Source organism: Heterodontus francisci, chromosome 6 (assembly GCF_036365525.1).
Source record: "Heterodontus francisci isolate sHetFra1 chromosome 6, sHetFra1.hap1, whole genome shotgun sequence".
Classification (NCBI taxonomy): domain Eukaryota; kingdom Metazoa; phylum Chordata; class Chondrichthyes; order Heterodontiformes; family Heterodontidae; genus Heterodontus; species Heterodontus francisci.
The window spans coordinates 21,492,574-21,511,799 of NC_090376.1; the positions used below are offsets into that span (position 1 = coordinate 21,492,574).

The 19,226-nt window shown below is 42.9% G+C and overlaps 1 protein-coding gene across 3 annotated transcripts in view; it reads left to right on the top strand.

Annotated features, from left to right (window-relative positions):
• oca2 (oculocutaneous albinism II) overlaps positions 1 to 19,226 on the top strand; it is a 546,813-nt gene that overhangs the window by 397,297 nt on the left and 130,290 nt on the right. The gene's annotated exons all lie outside the window — the stretch shown is intronic.

Below are 19,226 nucleotides of genomic sequence, written 5' to 3' on the forward strand. Positions count from 1 at the left end.
CCTTCTTAATTACTTGCTGTACCTGCATGCTAACTTTTTGTTTTTCATGCACAAGAACACCCACATCCCTCTGTGCTGCACTTTTTTGAAGATAGTTCAGGTACAGACTCGAAACCTTTCCATAAGGGGCAGAGGAAGGGAGTCTAAATCTAGAGCTCCTTCGACCACTGGATTATAATGAAATGTGAGATTAAAATGAAATAGTGAAAGGAGTCTTAATTTAAATGTTGAGTTCATAATTCACTAGAGAACCAAATTGTGTGCATGAGAAAGTCTTTTGTAAACATATAAGCAATATTAAAAGTGTAGTCAAAGGAAGGGTGGGGCTGAACAGGGACTAAAAAGGAAATTTTCTTGTGGAATCAGAGGGCATGACTGATGTACGTAATACATACTTTTCATCTGTCTTCTCTGAAAAAGGAAGGACTAAGAAAGGTCACAGTACTCAAAGTAAAAAGTCACCAGTCCGATGGGATGCATCCTAGCTTGCTGAGGGAAATAAGAGTGGAAATTTTGGAGGCTTTGGCCATAATCTTTCTATCCTCATTAGATATTGGAGTGATGCCAAAGGACTGGAGGATTGCAAACATTACATCCTTGTACAATAAAAGGGAAAGGTATAAACCCAGCAACTACAGGCCGGGCAGCCTAATGTCCGTGGTGGGAAAACTTTTATGGACAATAATTTGGGACAAAATTAATTTGCATTTGGTAAAGTATGAGTTAATAAATGAAAGCCAGCACGGATATGTTAAAGGCAAATCATGTTTGACTAAGTTGATTGAGTGCTTTGATGCAGTAACAGAGAGGGTTGATGAGGGTAGTGTAGTTGATGTTGTGTATATGGACTTTCAAAAGGTATTTGATAAAGTACCACTTAATAGACTCATTCGCAAAATTAAAGCCTTTGGGATTAAAGGGACAATGGCTGTTTGGATACGGAATTTGTTAAGGGGCAGAATGCAGAGGGCAGTGGTGGAAGATTGTCTCTGAGACTGGAGGGAAGTGTGCCGTGGAGTTGTCCAGGGTCGTGTTGGGACCACTGCTCTTTTTTAATATATGTTACTGACCTGGACTTGCGTATACAGGGCATACTTTCTAACTTTGCACATGATTTGAAATTCAGAATTGTAGTAGCCAGTTAGAGGGATAGTAATAGACTTCAGGAGGGCATAGACTGATGAAATGGGCAGAAACATAGCAGATGAAATTTAACGCAGAGAAGTGTGAAGTGATTAATATTGGTAGGAAGAATGAGGAGAGGCAATATAAACTAAATGGTATAATTTTAAAACAGGTGCAAAAATAAGGAGCCCTGGGGTGTGCACAAGTCTTTGAAGATGGGAGGATAAGCTGAAAAGGCTATTATAGATAGCCTTTTCAGGGACCCATGAAATGCGGGACGAATCCCCGGGCTAGACGGAAGACATTTACGTCAGTGGCGAATTCCTGTCCGCCTAAAGTAAAATCCAGTTTATAGTGTACAAAAGTAAGGAAATTGTGCTAAACCTTTATAAATAGTGGTTATGCCTTAGCTGGAGTATTGTGTCCAATTTTAGGCACCACACTTTAGGAAGGATGTCAAGGCCTTAGAGAGGCTGCAGAGGAGATTTACTAGAATGGTACTTGTGATGAAAGACTTCAGTTTTTTGGAGCGACTAGAGAAACTGGAGTTGTTCTCCATATGGCACAGAAGATTAAAGGGAGATTTGATAGTAGTGTTCAAAATCCTGAAGTATTTTGATAGAGTAAATAAGGAGAAACTGTTTCCAGTGGCACAAAGGTAAGTAACCAGAGGCCACAAATTCAACGTAATTGGCGAAGGAACCAGAAGCAACATGAGGAAAAATAAAGTGATGCTGTGAGTTGTTATAATCTGGAATGCACTGTCTAAAAGGGTGGTGGAAGCAGATTCGATAGTAAATTTCAAAAGAAAAATGGATAACTAACTGCTTGAAAGCAAAAATTTTACAAGGCTATGGGGAAAGAGCAGGGGAATGGGATTAATTGGATAGTTCATTCAAAGAGCTGACACAGGCAGGATGGGCTGAATGGCTTCGTTCTGCACTCTATGATTCTATAATTCCTACCTAAAACCTCTGAGGTCACTATAAACCACAACTATTGTAGATATGAAAAAGGTTCAACAATTAAAGCCAATTAAAGGAGGCCAACTAGGATTTTCAAGTCAGCTTCCAGTTTCCCTAACTGTTGGTGGGGGCGGGGGAGGGGGGGACTGGGTGGGTGGGTGACAGTTTAGGTACCTGTAAAGCAGGCACCCAGTGGCATGCCGGGGGGGCTAGTGCTCCACGCAAGCCTAGAGGCCCTCCCTGCCTGCGAGAGCAGCCACAGGCCGCCCTGTAAGATGGATTTCCCCACCCCTACCCTCCCCAACCAAAATTGGTGGCCTAGTTGCAAGACCATTTTTTATTTAAAGTTTCAAAAACATTGGTGAGAGGGCACGTCCATGTTGAAGCACCCTTTTTGTTACTTACGTGTCATCACAGCCTGCTGCTCCTCTCAAGCTGGAAGACCTCTGATTGGCCTTCTATCTTCAAGAGCCCACCCGTCACCCATAATTAGACAGGGAGATTGTCTCCATGCCAATTCAGGGGGCGCCTCTGTAAAAATCACAAAGAGTGACTTTTTCCCCCTGCGGGGCACGTTCGGGACCCGGAAACAGTCTCAACCTCTTGGCCTGTGAATATAGGATACATTTAGTACATTTTTCAAGTTTACTGCCCCCCGAGGGAAAATTCAGCCCATTGTCCCTGGAATTAGCCCAAAATGCCCTGCAGCACTGACCCCACCAGAGCATAATAGAGTCAGTGGGGTGATACCTGGTTAGCACGGAGCAGGCAGGTACCAGAGATGCATGGGCAATTGTGGACATCAGGTGAAAACAAGATTGGACTTGAATGTGATGTTTCACGAAGAAACAATCATCACTGTTTCAGCTCATACATTGGGTGTAATGTTAATAGTGTAAACAGGCACTATCGGTTCAGCTGCCCTTTATAGGAAAATCGGGAGAGATGTATTTTGGACAGCTAAATTAATATTGCCTGTTTTAAACTACAGCTCAAAGTCAATGTGAACCCCATAAAGAATTACCACTTAAATGAGGCCCCCCCAAGTCTGTACTGTGGAAGGTGATGTGTGCTGAAAGAAAATAAGATTGGATATTTTAGGTGAATATAACAATGTTGCTCTTGAATGAGAGTGATTACATGGAATATTGTGCTATTATTTACAGCAGATAATGTACATTAAGATTTATTTAACTGTGGATGACAGTTTTTTTGCTCTATTTGAGATGAATAAATAATATTTTTCAGGGTAGATTTAGTGTGCACATATTCTGTTGATTAGATTTTGTTCCAATAGGTAAGATTTCTTTTCACCCTGCAGCTTATTGCAATAAGACAGATAGAATAGACTTCTAGCAACATTACATTTTGTGTCTTTCAAAACAGAGATTTACATTGTTCACCTAAGACAGTTATGCTTCATTCAAAATATTGAATTCTATGTAATTGTCATTTCTATTCTTTGAGAACGGCAAGCTTCAATAAGCTGCATATTGTTTCCTTTCTACTCTGACTGGGGTATAGTTCCAAGCAGTACTTCACCCACCTGTCATGTTTTTTGAATGTGTGAACCAGTGCATGCCAGCACTGCCAACAAAAGGTGGCATCACAGCTAAGCCCAATATCCACAAATGCTGAACTGGCAACACAGATCACTGGGTAGTGATCCAAAGTAGCTGATTTGTTTTTTCTAACTAACAGGAGCCAGAAAGTCTGGATAAAAGGGGCATTTTCAGGTTTGCAAACTGTAAGTAGTGGAGTGTTGTGCCTTCAACTACTTACAATCTATATTAATGACTCGGATGAAGGGACCGAGCGTATTGTAGCCAAATTTGCGGACGATACAAAGATAGGTAGAAAAGGAAGCTGTGAAGAGGACACAAGGAATCTGCAAAATGGATATAGATAAGTTAAGTGAGTGGGCAGAAATTTGGCAGATGTGGAGAATAATGTGGGAAAATGTGAGGTTGTCCACTTTGGCGGGAGGAATAGAATTGGAGAGAGACTGTAGAATGCTGCAGTACAGAGGGATCTGGGTGTCCTCGTACATGAATCACAAAACGTTTGCATGCAGGTAGAGCAAGTAAGTAGGAAGACAAATGGAATGTTGGCATTAATTTTAAGGAGGATGGAGTACAAAAGTAAGAAGTCTTGCTACAACTGTACAGGGCATTGGTGAGACTGTGTACAGTTTTGGTCTCCTTACTTAAGAAGGGTGGTACAAGTGCTTCCTTTTTTTTGTTAAATTATGAGGATTTATGTTTTAAAACTGAAAAAAGATTCCATAGATGCTGGAACTTTGTGTTTTTTTTAAAGATGTCATCAGAAGGTCTTTTGGACTTGGATTGTAAATAAATGTTAATGTAAGGCACCTGTTTTCAGATAAATACTCACCATGGGGCTTTTTGACTTGGGGAAGATGTTTACAGAGAAGTGACAGGTCAAGATTTATACAGGTCAGGAGGCTTGACTCCGGTGATGTTTTTGGTTTCACTTTGGACAGGCATTTGGAGTATGGACAGTGTTCTGAAAAGGAGTAAAAGAATCAACCTGCCAAGGACAAGCTCCAACTCAGCCTGTTCCAGCTCTTAGAAAAGCCTACCAGTTTGTCATCTCTTTGAGAAGCTCTTAGAAGCAAGTGTAAGAAATGGAGAAATTAATGCTGAATTCCTTCTGCAAGGCCTGCCTGAAACCCCTGTTACTGCATTTCTCCTGGAAAGCCTGCCCAAACTCCTCATCAACATCACCTGAAAATAACTTCAAGGAAGATCCCAGTGACAGCTGTCTATACGTCTTTGGGACGCCAAACCAGAAAAAAAGGATATCTGACAATTTCCATATCTTCTCTTTTTTCCTTCAAGAATTAGCAAGTATTTGGCCAAAGTAGTCTTTTTTGTCATTTTATTTTTGTAATAGGGCTTGAAAGAGTAAATCTCTATTTTTTCGGTTTGTGAGGGGCTAAGGTAAAAAGGGAACTTTCATATTTAACTCTGTGTGTTAATGCGTTGCTTTGTTACTGGTCATGTCTTGTTTTAAAATAAACGGATAATTTTGTTGTTTATTAAAGAAACCTAGTGTGTCTATTTTAACGCAAGAAGTGTCAGGAATAAGGGTGATGAACTTAGAGCATGGATCAGTACTTGGAGCTACGATGTTGTGGCCATTACGGAGACGTGGATATCACAGGGGCAGGAATGGATGTTGGATGTTCCGGGGTTTAGATGTTTCAAAAGGAATAGGGAGGGAGGTAAAAGAGGTGGGGGAGTGGCATTGTTAATCAGGGATAGTATCACAGCTGCAGAAAGGGAGGTCGTCGAGGAGGGTTTGTCTACTGAGTCATTATGGGTGGAAGTCAGAAACAGGAAAGGAGCAGTCACTTTGTTGGGAGTTTTCTATAGACCCCCCAATAGCAACAGAGACATGGAGGAACAGATTGGGAGGCAGATTTTGGAAAGGTGCAGAAGTAACAGGGTTGTTGTCATGGGTGACTTCAACTTCCCTAATATTGATTGGAACCTCCTTAGTGCAAATAGTTTGGATGGAGCAGTTTTTGTCAGGTGTGTCCAGGAAGGTTTCCTGACTTAATATGTAGATAGGCCGACTAGAGGGGAGACTATGTTGGACTTGGTGCTTGGCAACGAACCAGGCCAGGTGGCAGATCTCTCAGTGGGAGAGCATTTCGGTGATAGTGATCACAACTCCCTGACCTTTACTATAGTCATGGAGAGGGATAGGAGCAGACGGGATGGGAAAATATTTAATTGGGGGAGGGGGAATTACAATGCTATTAGGCAGGAACTGGGGAGCTTAAATTGGGAACAGTTGTTCTCAGGGAAATGCACGACAGAAATGTGGAGGTTGTTTAGGGAGCACTTGCTGCGACTGCTGGATAGGTTTGTCCCGATGAGGCAGGGAAGGGATGGTAGGGTGAAGGAACCTTGGATGACAAGAGATGTGGAAAAGCTAGTCAAGAGGAAGAAGGAAGCTTACTTAAGGTTGAGGAAGCAAGGATCAGGCAGGGCTCTAGAGGGTTACAAGGTAGCCAGGAAGGAACTGAAGAATGGACTTAGGAGAGCTAGAAGGGGACATGAAAAAGTCTTGGCGGGTATGATTAAGGAAAATCCCAAGGCGTTCTACACTTATGTGAGGAACAAGAGGATGGCCAGAGTGAGGGTAGGGCCGATCAGGGATAGTGGAGGGAACTTGTGCCTGGAGTCGGAGGAGGTAGGGGAGGTCCTAAATGAATACTTTGCTTCAGTATTCACTAGTGAGAGGGACCTGGTCGTTTGTGAGGACAGGCTGATATGCTCGAACAGGTTGAGGTTAAGAGGGAGGATGTGCTGGAAATTTTGAATGATATGAGGACAGATAAGTCCCCGGGGCCAGACGGGATATACCCAAGGATATTACGGGAAGCGAGGGAAGAGAGTGCTGCGCCTTTGGCGAAGATCTTTGCGTCTTCACTGTCCACTGGAGTAGTGCCGGATGATTGGAGGGTGGCAAATGTTATTCCCTTGTTCAAGAAAGGGAATAGGGATAACCCTGGGAATTATAGACCAGTCAGTCTTACGTCGGTACTGGGCAAATTATTGGAGAGTATTCTGAGAGACAGGATTTATGATTATTTGGAAAAGCATGGTTTGATTAGAGACAGTCAGCATGGCTTTGTGAGGGGTAGGTCATGCCTCACAAGCCTTATTGAATTCTTTGAGGATGTGACAAAACACATTGATGAAGGAAGAGCAGTGGATGTGGTGTATATGGATTTTAGCAAGGCGTTTGATAAGGTTCCCCATGGTAGGCTCATTCAGAAAGTAAGGAGGCATGGGATTCAGGGAACGTTGGCTGTCTGGATACAAAATTGGCTGGCCCATAGAAGTCAGAGGGTGGTAGTAGATGGAAAGTATTCAGCATGGAGCTCGGTGACCAGTGGTGTTCCACAAGGATCTGTTCTGGGACCTCTGCTGTTTGTGATTTTTATAAATGACTTGGATGAGGAAGTGTAAGGCTGGGTTAGCAAGTTTGCCGATGACACGAAGGCTGCTGGAGTTGTGGATAGTGTGGAAGGCTGTTGTAGGTTGCAACGGGACATTGACAGGATGCAGAGCTGGGCTGAGAAGTGGCAGATGGAGTTCAACCTGGAAAGGTGTGAAGTGATTCATTTTGGAAGGTCGAATTTGAATGCGGAATACAGGCTTAAAGACAGGATTCTTGGTAGTGTGGAGGAACAGAGGGATCTTGGGGTCCATGTCCATAGATCGCTCAAAGTTGCCACCGAAGTTGATAGGGTTGTTAAGAAAGCGTATGGTGTGTTGGCTTTCATTAACAGGGGGATTGAGTTTAAGAGCAGCGAGGTTATGCTGCAGCTCTATAAGGCCCTGGTTCGACCACACTTGGAATATTGTGTTCAGTTCTGGTCGCCTCATTATAGGAAGGATGTGGAAGCTTTAGAGAGGGTGCAGAGGAGATTTACCAGGATGCTGCCTGGACTGGAGGGCATGTCCTACGAAGAAAGATTGAGGGAGCTAGGGCTTTTCTCATTGGAGCGAAGAAGGATGAGAGGTGACTTGATAGAGGGGTACAAGATGATGAGAGGCATAGATAGAGTGGATAGTCAGAGACTTTTTCCCAGGGTGGAAAGGGCTATCACCAGGGGGCATAATTTTAAGGTGATTGGAGGAAGGTTTAGGGGAGATGTCAGAGGTAGGTTCTTTACACAGAGAGTGGTGGGTGTGTGGAATGCGCTGCCAGCGGTGGTAGTAGAAGCAGATACATTAGGGGCATTTAAGCGACTCTTGGATAGGTACATGGATGATAGTAGAATGAAGGGTAGGTAGTTAGTTTGATCTTAGAGTAGGTTAAAGGTTCGGTACAACATCGTGGGCCGAAGGGCCTGTACTGTGCTGTACTGTTCTATGTTCTATGTTCCAATTGGTGTATTTGATCCTGGGATAAAAATAGAGTCTATGATTGATGGTATCGGTAACTGGGGAAATAAAATATATGTTGTGACCTGTGGAGAAATGGAACTAGAAAAACAGTGCACTCCTCCCACCTCAGTCCTAACAAGGAATATACCTGCATTGGAGGCAGTTCAGAGAAGGTTCACTGGGCTGAATCCTGGGATTGTCTTATGAGGAAAGGTTGAGCAGATTGTGCCTATACTCATTGGAGTTCAGAAGAATGAGAGGTGATCTTGTGGAAATTATAAGATTCTGAGGGGGTTTGACATGGTGGATGCTGAGAGGATGTTTCCGCCTATGGGGGAATCTAGAACTGGGGGATTCAGTTTCAAAATAAGGGGTCTCCCATTTAATATGGAGATGAGAAGGAATTTCTTCTTTCAGAGGGTCATTAGTCTGTGGAATTCGCTTCCCCAGTGAACAGTGGAGGCTGAGTCATTGAATATATTCAAAACTGAGTTAGACAGATTTTTGATCTATAAGGGAGTCAAGAGTTTTGGGGGCCAGCAGCAAAGTGGAGTTAAGACCACAATCAGATCAGTCATGATCATATTGAATGGTGGAGCAGGCTCGAGGGGCCAAATGGCTTACTCCTGCTCCTATTTCTTATGATCTTTTCCCTCCATGACTGCACCTGAACTATTGCTGCCCTGGGCAAACAGTAGCTCAGTCAGTGCATAGTTTTGATTAAATCTAGGGCCTTTCTGGCCAGAGTGGCTGAATACCACGCTATGGTGCACAATGTGTTATGTTTATTCACTGAGAGATCAAAGGAGACAATTTCATGATTTTTTATGGTGCTCCATTTTTTAAAAAATTCCTTTTCTTTGATGACTGACGAAAATATTATTGAAACATAGTGAGGTAGAAATTCATCTTGGATGGTGGCACTTAACAGACAGTATTGCATGAATTGCCTGTTAAACACTTTGCTTGAAATTCAGCTGTCTTGAGATCTGTGGAACTGAATATCAGACAGGGAGTGTAATGAGCAGCCATTTAGCACTATGGCCCAAGAATAATTTCCCCAGTAAATTTGCACAAATAGAGTACTAACACCCACTGTTTCGCTAACACATCAAGAACTGGGTGGCACAGTGGTGCAGTGGCTAGCACCGCAGCCTCATAGCTCCAGTGACCTGGATTTGATTCTGGGTACTGCCTGTGCGGAGTTTGCAAGTTCTCTCTGTGACCGTGTGGGTTTTGGCCAGGTGCTCCGATTTCCTTCCACAGCCAAAGACTTGCAGGTTGATAGGTAAATTGGCCATTATAAATTGCCCCTAGTGTAGGTAGGTGGTAGGAGAATTGAGGGAAGGTGGGGATGTGGTAGGAATATGGCATTAATGTAGGATTAGTATAAATGGGTGGTTGATGGTGGGCCGAAGGGCCTGTTTCAGTGCTGTATCTCTAAATAAATAAACTGGTGAGGTTATGAGAGGGAGTGGGGCACATGTCACTCATGCACAGTGTCCTCAGAAGAAGTGAGGGAAACCCAGGTGGGTGGGTGGTTAAAATCAACCAGGTTACATACCACCTGGAAAGCCACCAGTGACTTATCATTCTGAATATCAACCTGTTTTACTAGTGGGCGGCATGGGAACCCAACCAAGACCCAAAGTAATGCAGAGAAAAGTATACTCTGTATTTTCTGAAGCTCTTTGAGCAATATGAGGTGTGATCAGTTTAGTGTAAAGGTTTGAAAAGGTTAATGTTTGGGACAGTGAGAGTAATACCTCCCACTATGATGTTGTAAGAAATCACACAAGGGAGACTTGAAGGAGAAGCAGATGGCATCAGCGGAGTTGGACATACTTGTATAAAGCTGTATATAGTTCTCGATTATGTAGTAAACTAGCTATTGTTAAACCTTACCGAAGACTCAGTAATGTCTCCTAGCTAGACTAGCCAAACATGCAACAATCAGCTAGGTGTGTTGAAGAATTCATATGAGAAAGCATGTGACTTTTTTATTCTTTCACGAGATGTGGGCGTCGCTGGCAGCCAAGTGGCCACTTCAGAAGGCAGTTAAGAGTCAACCACATTGCTGTGTGTCTGGAGTCACATCTAGGCCAGACCAGGTACGGATGGCAGATTTCCCCCCTAAAGGACATTAGTGAACCAGATGGGTTTTTACAACAATCCACATGGTTTCATGGTCACCATTAGACTAGCTTTATTTAAATCCAGTTTTTTAAATTGAATTCAAATTTCACCATCTGCCATTAGCTGTTGCATCTGAATTACTAGTCCAGTGACATTACCACTATGCCACCGCCTCCCCTGAGAAACAGTAAGTCACCTGTATCTTGTAAGTGCCTGAGATGCTCATGTGCTGTGTATCTCAGGCAACTACAGGGTGTTTTTGTTAATAAATCACTGTGCCCACATATTTATCCATTATTATCATAGATTCTATTGAGAAATATTGATATCAATTTATATGGTCCAAGCAGCGACATATATATGTGTAATTTCATAATGAGTCACACAGCTTGGATTATTTGGGAGCACTCTTGCCTTTGAATCAGGAGGTTATGAGTTCAGGTCTCTTGCCAGGAATTTAGTGCATAAATTCGGCTGACACTCCATTCAACAACAACTTGTATTTGTATAAAACCTTTCACATAGTAAAACGTCCCAAGGTGCTTCGCAGAAACAAAGATTTGACACTGAGCTACTTAAAGGAGATATTTGGTCATGTGACTAAACGTTTGGTGAAAGAGGTGGGTTTTAAGGAGGAAAGAAAGATAGAGGCGTAGCGGTTTATGAAGGGAATTCCAGAGCTTAGCGCCTAGTCTGCTGAAGGCACAGAATGTTGTGCTGTTAGAATTGCTGGCCTTTGGGTGAGAATTAAACGTGAGGCTCAACCTGTCTGTGAGGGTGGACATTAAAAATCCCATGACGCTACTTGCAAAAAAGCAGGGAATTTTCCTGGTCTCCAAGACAAGATTCCTTCCTCAACAAATGCTGTATTCATTGATGGTTGTGGGATGTTGTTTGTGCAAAGTGGTGTCCTTTTTTACCCAGATAATAATAGAGAAACAAATTTACAATATGAAATGTTTGAGGCATTTTGACAACTTGACAAGTCGTCGTATAAATGCAAGTGCTTCTCTTCAATAGAAGCCATTACTCAGATTGTCCTTTGTGGGGTAATGATACTCTCTTATGTGTGACTGCTGGTACTCCAGACTTCTGGGGAGTTACGATAGAATAAGTTGACTAGCACACAAATAGCTTTGCTTTGTAAGGAGCAGATATCATTTGATTGAGCCTTATAGATACTTCCTTCTGTTTCCTTAGTCCTAAAACTTTGTTAGCTAAGTTGAATTGGATTTGCCTCACACTGAATGCTGCTCATGGATATCACAATGGTTTTGCCAAAAAACAAACTTGATATGAGTCATGCATCTATAGGGCTTCATTATATCCCTCACTATGATGCAGTACCTGATGAATTATATTTACTTTAATTAACGGTTGATCGCTTTAAAATTGCAATTCAATTTCATTATATGGTACACTTGATTTAAAGGGGTAATTATGGTATTAACCTAATTTGATATTTCATGCTGTGGAGCATTTTTTACACTAATTTGACAACAGACAAGCTACTGTTTACATGGACCATATTTTACTCTTTTCTTGTTGAATGTACATTCACATGTATGTCATATAAAGCTATTGTACATTTTGATTATACGCTTACATGATTTTGAAGCTTACAGGAGAAATACATTAAGGGCTTTTTGTTGCCATGTTTCTGCTTATGCTAGGATTATATGTCTGTATGGCCAGACCTGTTGTACTGGGTATAATTCTGGCCATTGTACAACAGCAAGAATATGCAGGTGTTGGAGGGAGTGCAGACAGACTAATCAAACTGATATGTAATTTAAGGCAGCTGAGTTGCGTAACCTGCAAGGCTACGGACCAGGTGCTGGAAGGTGGGATTAGAATTGATGGCTGGTTTTTTCAGCTGGCGCAGACACGATGGGCTGAATGGCCTCTTTCTGTGCCCTAGTTTTTCTAAGCTATGATGAGAGGCTGGGATTGTTTACTCTGGAGAAGAGAAAGCTTAGGGAAATATTTAATTTTCAGCAAAAAGAAACGGTGAGTAGAAAGAGCTCAAGAGATCCAGCAACTTGCTGACACCGACATGCACAGTTTCTTCAGCACTGTCAAGGCAATCTATGGCCTATCCTGCTAAGAGCCAAGCATGGAGGAGAACTTATCAAGGACAGGCAGGCAGTCAGAGCTCGCTGGAGGGAACATTTCAAAGAACTCCTCAACCTAGACTCTGTCTTCGACTTGAATGTCTTCCATTCCATCCCTCAACACCACACCCAGCTCAATCTCCGTGCTATCCCCAGTCTGGGGGAACATTTAAGGGAAATTTGGACAGATATAGAGAGAGTGGCTGAGTTTTTGAACCAGCCAGATGAAATGCAACATCATTTCTGATGTTCCTAATGCTGCAGAGTAAGGCACGAGGGCATAGCATTTTGTAGGCAAAATGGAGCCAATTTGTGCACTGCAAGGTCCCACAAACAGCAATGAGATGAAACTCTGATAATATGTTTTGATTGAGGAATGAATGTTGGCTTGGCCACTTGGAGAATTTCCCTGCACTTCTTTGAAAAACCATCATGAGATCTTTTCCGTTCACTGGAACAGGCAGACAGGCCCTCAGTTTTACATGTTGACAGAAAGATAGCACTTCCAACATTGCTGCACTCCTTTAGTACTGTACTGAAGTGTCAGGCTAGATCATGTGCTGAAGTCCTGGAGTGGGACTTACACCCACCATCTTCTGATCCAGAAGAGAGAATGCTATCAATTTTGTCAAGCAAGGCAGTGGGGCTAATCGGATAGCTTCTTCTGTCCTGTGAGATTCTATATTCTATGATTATATAGGTGTATCCTGAAAACTTTATTCAACTGACCACCAAATCTTACTTGTGTCTATGTTCCCTAAGTATGTACTAGATATTGAAGTAAACCACAATTAACTATTCTGAAATTTGTCAACAAAATATTGGGTGCATTTAAATTAGCTAGATTTTCAATAGTTAATATCTATGTCAGCAACATATTTGACCTTGTTCTGGTATCACAGCTGAGTATGACCCTGATTTAACCTGATGCCTACACTGACATACACTTCCCAATAAGGCATAGAGGTGACCAAGTATAAAGGCATGGCGCAGAGGAACATCAGGGATACCTCCATGATCTGGGAAGGGTGACATAGAGCACACCAGAACAATATGTACAATGTGAGTGTGAGAGGGGTGAGTGGGAAGACATATCCAATGCATGTGCCTTTGCAGCAGGAGTTATTGGTTAACAATCAGAATGAGAACTCCTGCTGATCTTTCCTCCCCATAGCTCAAGACAAGCGATCAGCTAACCCAGGGCAGACCAGAGATTGTGCTGGTCTTTGTGGTTCAGTTCTCTACTGATCAATGGCTTTGCCAACTGAGCAATTGGGCAACCTCCCAAATGCATTCATTGTAAAAACAGATGACAGGTTTTGCTGTTTTACTTACAATACTTAGCAACTCAATTCTTTTCAAAATGAGGAAGGCATAACGTCAGCCCCCAAAATCAGTCTTTTTCTTAGATTGATGAGGTTTACAATAAAGCAATGATATTGTGCTCCAATGATCAGATGGTTCTCATATTGCAGCATGCGAGATATCACAAAGTATTGTAGCGTTGACATTTGATAAAGTAATTTTACTTTGCAATAACCGCCATCCTTGATCAGTCACTCTGATTGCTATTGATTTAGAAATACCTTTTTGAAAATAATGTAATATCCTTTTGACACTGAGTGACTTGTAATCAATTGTATTTGTTTAACAATAATTCACCTGCAATGTGGAGTAAATGGCTCAGATTACTGTTGTGACATTTGTGAAATGGTAAATCTGCCACATTTGATTTGCAATCAGAAATTCCAAACTGAAAATAGAAACTATTTAAAGGGGCAAGGCTCCCATGGTGGAGGGATGAGGTGGTGGGGGGGATAGTGGTTGGTGGTGGTTATATGGGGAAGATCCAATTCAGTCACAGCAAAAATGCTTTTCTTGCCAGTGCTCTCAACTATCTTTCTGCACTGCTCTGCCAAGATTGACACCTTCCTATGTTATGGTTGTATGTTCCATATCTGCCACGCATCGTCTGCATTCAAGTGCCTGTTGTTAAGGTATGTCAGCAGCTATTTGAGGGGGTGAAGTGAAGGGATGATCACTGCTCTATCTGATAGGACCCTCATGCAAAGTCTTTACAGGTACACTACCAGCTGGATAGAAGGATCCCCCCCGCCCCACCACCTCACCCTACCCTGCTCCAATTCCAAACTCAGGAGAGCTGGGACCAATTATAGCATCCTTACCACTAACCTGGTCCCATGTTGCAGTGTAAGAGATCAGGTCAGCAAACTGAGTACAGATTGAGGTTTAAACCTTGGACCCTCCCAGTCTTTGTGACTTAGCTACTTGCTAGACAATCTTACTGATCCATTGAGGTAGGACCTTTCATTTTCCTATCTTGCAGTTTGTTAAACTTAAGTATAATTTATGGCAATAACGATTAGCAATATAGTGGCATTTCCTACTGTCTCCTCTCTGTGCAACCATTTACAATAACAACATTACCCTTTTAACTTCAACAAAGAGCCCAGGGGTAAACCACCTGAGTGTTCTTCATAGAAGGAGCATTCATAGAAACTTAAAGCACCAATGAATGCCATTTGGCTCTTTGATAGTCATTTTTAGTCTCACACCTCCGCTTTTAACACCAAGCCCCATCTCTCCAAGCACCTGACCAGCTCCCTTTTAAAACAATTTGTGGAATCAACTACCGCCAACCTTTATAGGTGGAGTGTTCCAGATCCGACAGATCCCATTTCAAAGCACAAACAGAATTTATATGTGACCTTGTTAATGCCATTTTATCAAAGTGAAGGATGCAACTGCTGGAGATTGACCTGCAGTGTAAGCATCAGGAACTCCCAGATCAGCTAAAACATGGTTTAGGTTCCGAGTAAAGCTTTATCTGTTCCAACAGCCCCCCGGCATTTCTTCAAGGTGTTCTTTGAATCTTCCGTTGTAACTTCGACAGAAATCAAAGGAACCCTCCCCCCTTAGCCAAACAAGCTAAAAACAACTGTTTACACCTATCCTCTGGATCTTGTACCAAAGTTATGGCAGGAGATTGGAGAACCTCATTGACATTCTCCCCAGTGTGTTTTAAACTTAATGCTATTGGTGTGACTTTTTACATCCCCTATGCAGACATCCTTGTGTCGATAGCCAGTTAACCAGTTCACTGCTGAAGTTAATAATAGGTTTTTGTTATGGGCCCACGCCCATAAGCTCAAAGTTATTTCACATAGAATCATTACAGCCAGTAGAGAGAATAGAAATTCGACCCATGGAATGTTAGCCTTTATAACTAGAGGGATAGTATATAAAGGGGAGGAATCTTTGCCGCAGCTATGTGAAGCCCAAGTTAGTCCACATTCTGGGCACTGTACTGTAAGGCACTTTCCTCCAGTAAATTATCATTTTGTCAGTTCTCTGCAGTTCTCCTCGCTGCATTATGTTGGCAACACTTACATCATAAAACAATCTGTGGGATAGTTTTGCAGTATTGTGGGAGAGCCACTTATTTCCATTTTATCCTCTGTGAAATAATATTATATGGTAATCACAAATCAAAAAACAATTATTTGGCCTTGTGTATTTGGTAAGAAAGAGTAAATTAATGCTGGATTTCTTACTATATAGTGTTCTCCATCTTGTACAATAAAAAAAATCAAGGATATGCACATTGGATGGTGAGTTTAATTCTGAGGGGAAAGAATGTATTTTTAAAATGATTTTGAATCTAACGCAGGGTAAAATCAGGAAACTTGCATTTACAGCACCACTGGCTGACCGGCGGCCATAAGTAAATGAGTCGCAGAAGAGCCTCAGAAGTGCGAGGAAACTCGAGGAAAGCCTTTTAAAGGCTCAAAAGTGCCAGAACTATCTTCCATGTGAGTTTCCTTGCTGGAAAAAGCTCCAGTGCTGTTCCAGCCCAGCCAAAAATGGCAAGGAAACTCGGCCTCATATAATTCCCTTCTTCAGCTGACAATTGGAACAAAATCAAGTTACCATTATAAGCTGATACCAGAGGATTCTGCTGCTGTTGTCTTTCTGACTGTTGGTGTAGCAAAGAATGAGCAGGTGTCATTACGTCAGTGATTTGGGCCTTCCAGCCATTCAAAATGCAAGTGATCACTGCCATGGTAACCAGAACTATCAATATCAGAGAAGTGTTAGGAGTGAGATTTATCATCAAAAAGGGTGACAAAAGATTACAAATTCATTCAATTGTATGACTGGTGATTCTTTTTCAGAGTGAGAACATTATAATATGGATATAAATTTTAAATCTTGTTTCCTCCACTCATTGTCCGACACGTCTTTCCTCCTTTCTGCAGCCTCAGTGGGTCAAAATCAAAACTAATCCCACAACCTCATTCCCTCAAAATGAAGGAACTCCTCCCTTCAGTCCTCTTTTCAACCTTAAATAGGGCTGCCAACCCACAGGATTGCCCTGGAGACTTCACGAAGTGAAGATCAATTTCCAGGACACTGCTGCAGGTGAACCTGGAGAAAAATAATTGGGGTTTTAAAACATTGTGTTTTAGTTACAAAATATTGGAGATGGGGAAAAAAGGCTGTTTGACTAACAGCCAAGAATCATCCAATTGGGTAACGACAAGTCGTTATTTGCTTTCCAATTGGTTTGGGAAGGCGGTACACTGCAAATGTATGTTGGATGATCAATGGTGGGAATCTGGGGGCGGGCTAGTTGGAGGCAGAAAATCATGTAATGATACATAGAACATAGAACATAGAACAGTACAGCACAGTACAGGCCCTTTGACCCACGATGTTGTGCCGACCCTTTAACCTACTCTAAGATCAAACTACCTACATACCCTTCATTCTACTATCATCCATGTACCTATCCAAGAGTCGCTTAAATGTCCCAAATGTATCTGCTTCTACTACCACCGCTGGCAGTGCATTCCACGCACCCACCACTCACTGTGTAAAGAACCTACCTCTGACATCTCCCCTAAACCTTCCTCCAATCACCTTAAAATTATGCCCCCTGGTGATAGCCCTTGCCGCCCTGGGAAAAAGTCTCTGGCGATCCACTCTATCTATGCCTCTCATCATCTTGTACACTTCTATCAAGTCACCTGTCATCCTTCTTCGCTCCAATGAGAAAAGCCCTAGCTCCCTCAACCTTTCTTCATAAGACATGCCCTCCAGTCCAGGCAGCATCCTGGTAAATCTCCTCTGCACCCTCTCTAAAACTTCCACATCCTTCCTATAATGAGGCGACCAGAACTGAACACAATATTCCAAGTGTGGTCTAACCAGGGCTTTATAGAGCTGCAGCATAACCTCGCGGCTCTTAAACTCAATCCCCCTGTTAATGAAAGCCAACACACCATACGCCTTCTTAACAACCCTATTAACTTGGGTGGCAACTTTGAGCGATCTATGGACGTGGACTCTAAGATCCCTCTGTTCCTCCACACTACCAAGAATCCTGTCTTTAAGACTGTATTCTGCATTCAAATTTGACCTTCCAAAATGAATCACTTCACACTTTTCCAGGTTGAACTCCATCTGCCACTTCTCAGCCCAGCTCTGCATCCTGTCAATGTCCCGTTGCAACCTACAACAGCCCTCCACACTATCCACAACTCCAGCAGCCTTCGTGTCATCGGCAAACTTACTAACCCAGCCTTACACTTCCTCATCCAAGTCATTTATAAAAATCACAAAGAGCAGAGGTCCCAGAACAGATCCCTGCGGAACACCACTGGTCACCGAGCTCCAGGTTGAATACTTTCCATCTACTACCACCCTCTGTCTTCTATGGGCCAGCTAATTCTGTATCCAGACAGCCAAATTTCCCTGAATCCCATGCCTCCTTACTTTCTGAATGAGTCTACCATGGGGAACCTTATCAAACGCCTTGCTAAAATCCATATACACCACATCCACTGCTCTTCCTTCATCAATGTGTTTTGTCACATCCTCAAAGAATTCAATAAGGCTTGTGAGGCATGACCTGCCCCTCACAAACCCATGCTCACTATCTCTAATCAAACTATGCTTTTCCAAATAATCATAAATCCTGTCTCTCAGAATCCTCTCCAATAATTTGCCCACCACCGACGTAAGACTGACTGGTCTGTATTTCCCAGGGTTATCCCTATTCCCCTTCTTGAACAAGGGAATAACATTTGCCATCCTCCAATCATCTGGTACTACTCCAGTGGACAGTGAGGACGCAAAGATCATCGCCAAAGGCGTGGCAATCTCTTCCCTCGCTTCCCGTAATATCCTTGGGTATATCCCGTCTGGCCCCGGGGACTTATCTATCCTCATGTCTTTCAAAATTTCCAGCACATCCTCCTTCTTAACATCAACCTGTTCGAGCATATCAGCCTGTTCCACGCTGTCCTCACAAAGGGCAAGGTCCCTCTCACTAGTGAATACTGAAGCAAAGTATTCATTTAGGACCTCCCCTACCTCCTCCGACTCCAGGCACAAGTTCCCTCCACTATCCCTGATCGGCCCTACCCTCACTCTGGCCATCCTCTTGTTCCTCATATAAGTGTAGAACGCCTTGGGATTTTCACAGACTCTCTGCACTCTGTATCTGCCTGTTCAACAGCTACCCCATCCACTGATCCGTAGCTCCGGTTCCCATCCCCCTGCCAAACTAGTTTAAACCCTCCCGAAGAGCTCTAGCAAACCTCCCGCCCAGGATATTGGTGCCCCTCCAGTTCAGATGCAACCCGTCCTTCTTGTACAGGTCCCACCTTCCCCAGAAGGTATCCCAATGATCCACATATCTGAAGCCCTCCCTCCTACACCAGCTCTGTAGCCACGTGTTCAGCTGCACTCGTTCTCTGTTTTCTAGCCTCACTAGCATGTGGCACCGGTATCAATCCAGGAATAAGTCGAACCGGAGTTGGCAACCCTATCCTAAAATTGACAGGCTTTTGAAGCCCAAATTTTACATTGAGTAATCACTACTGTTACGGCCAAACCAGAGAAGGGGCAAAAGGGGGGGCGTGAGACCC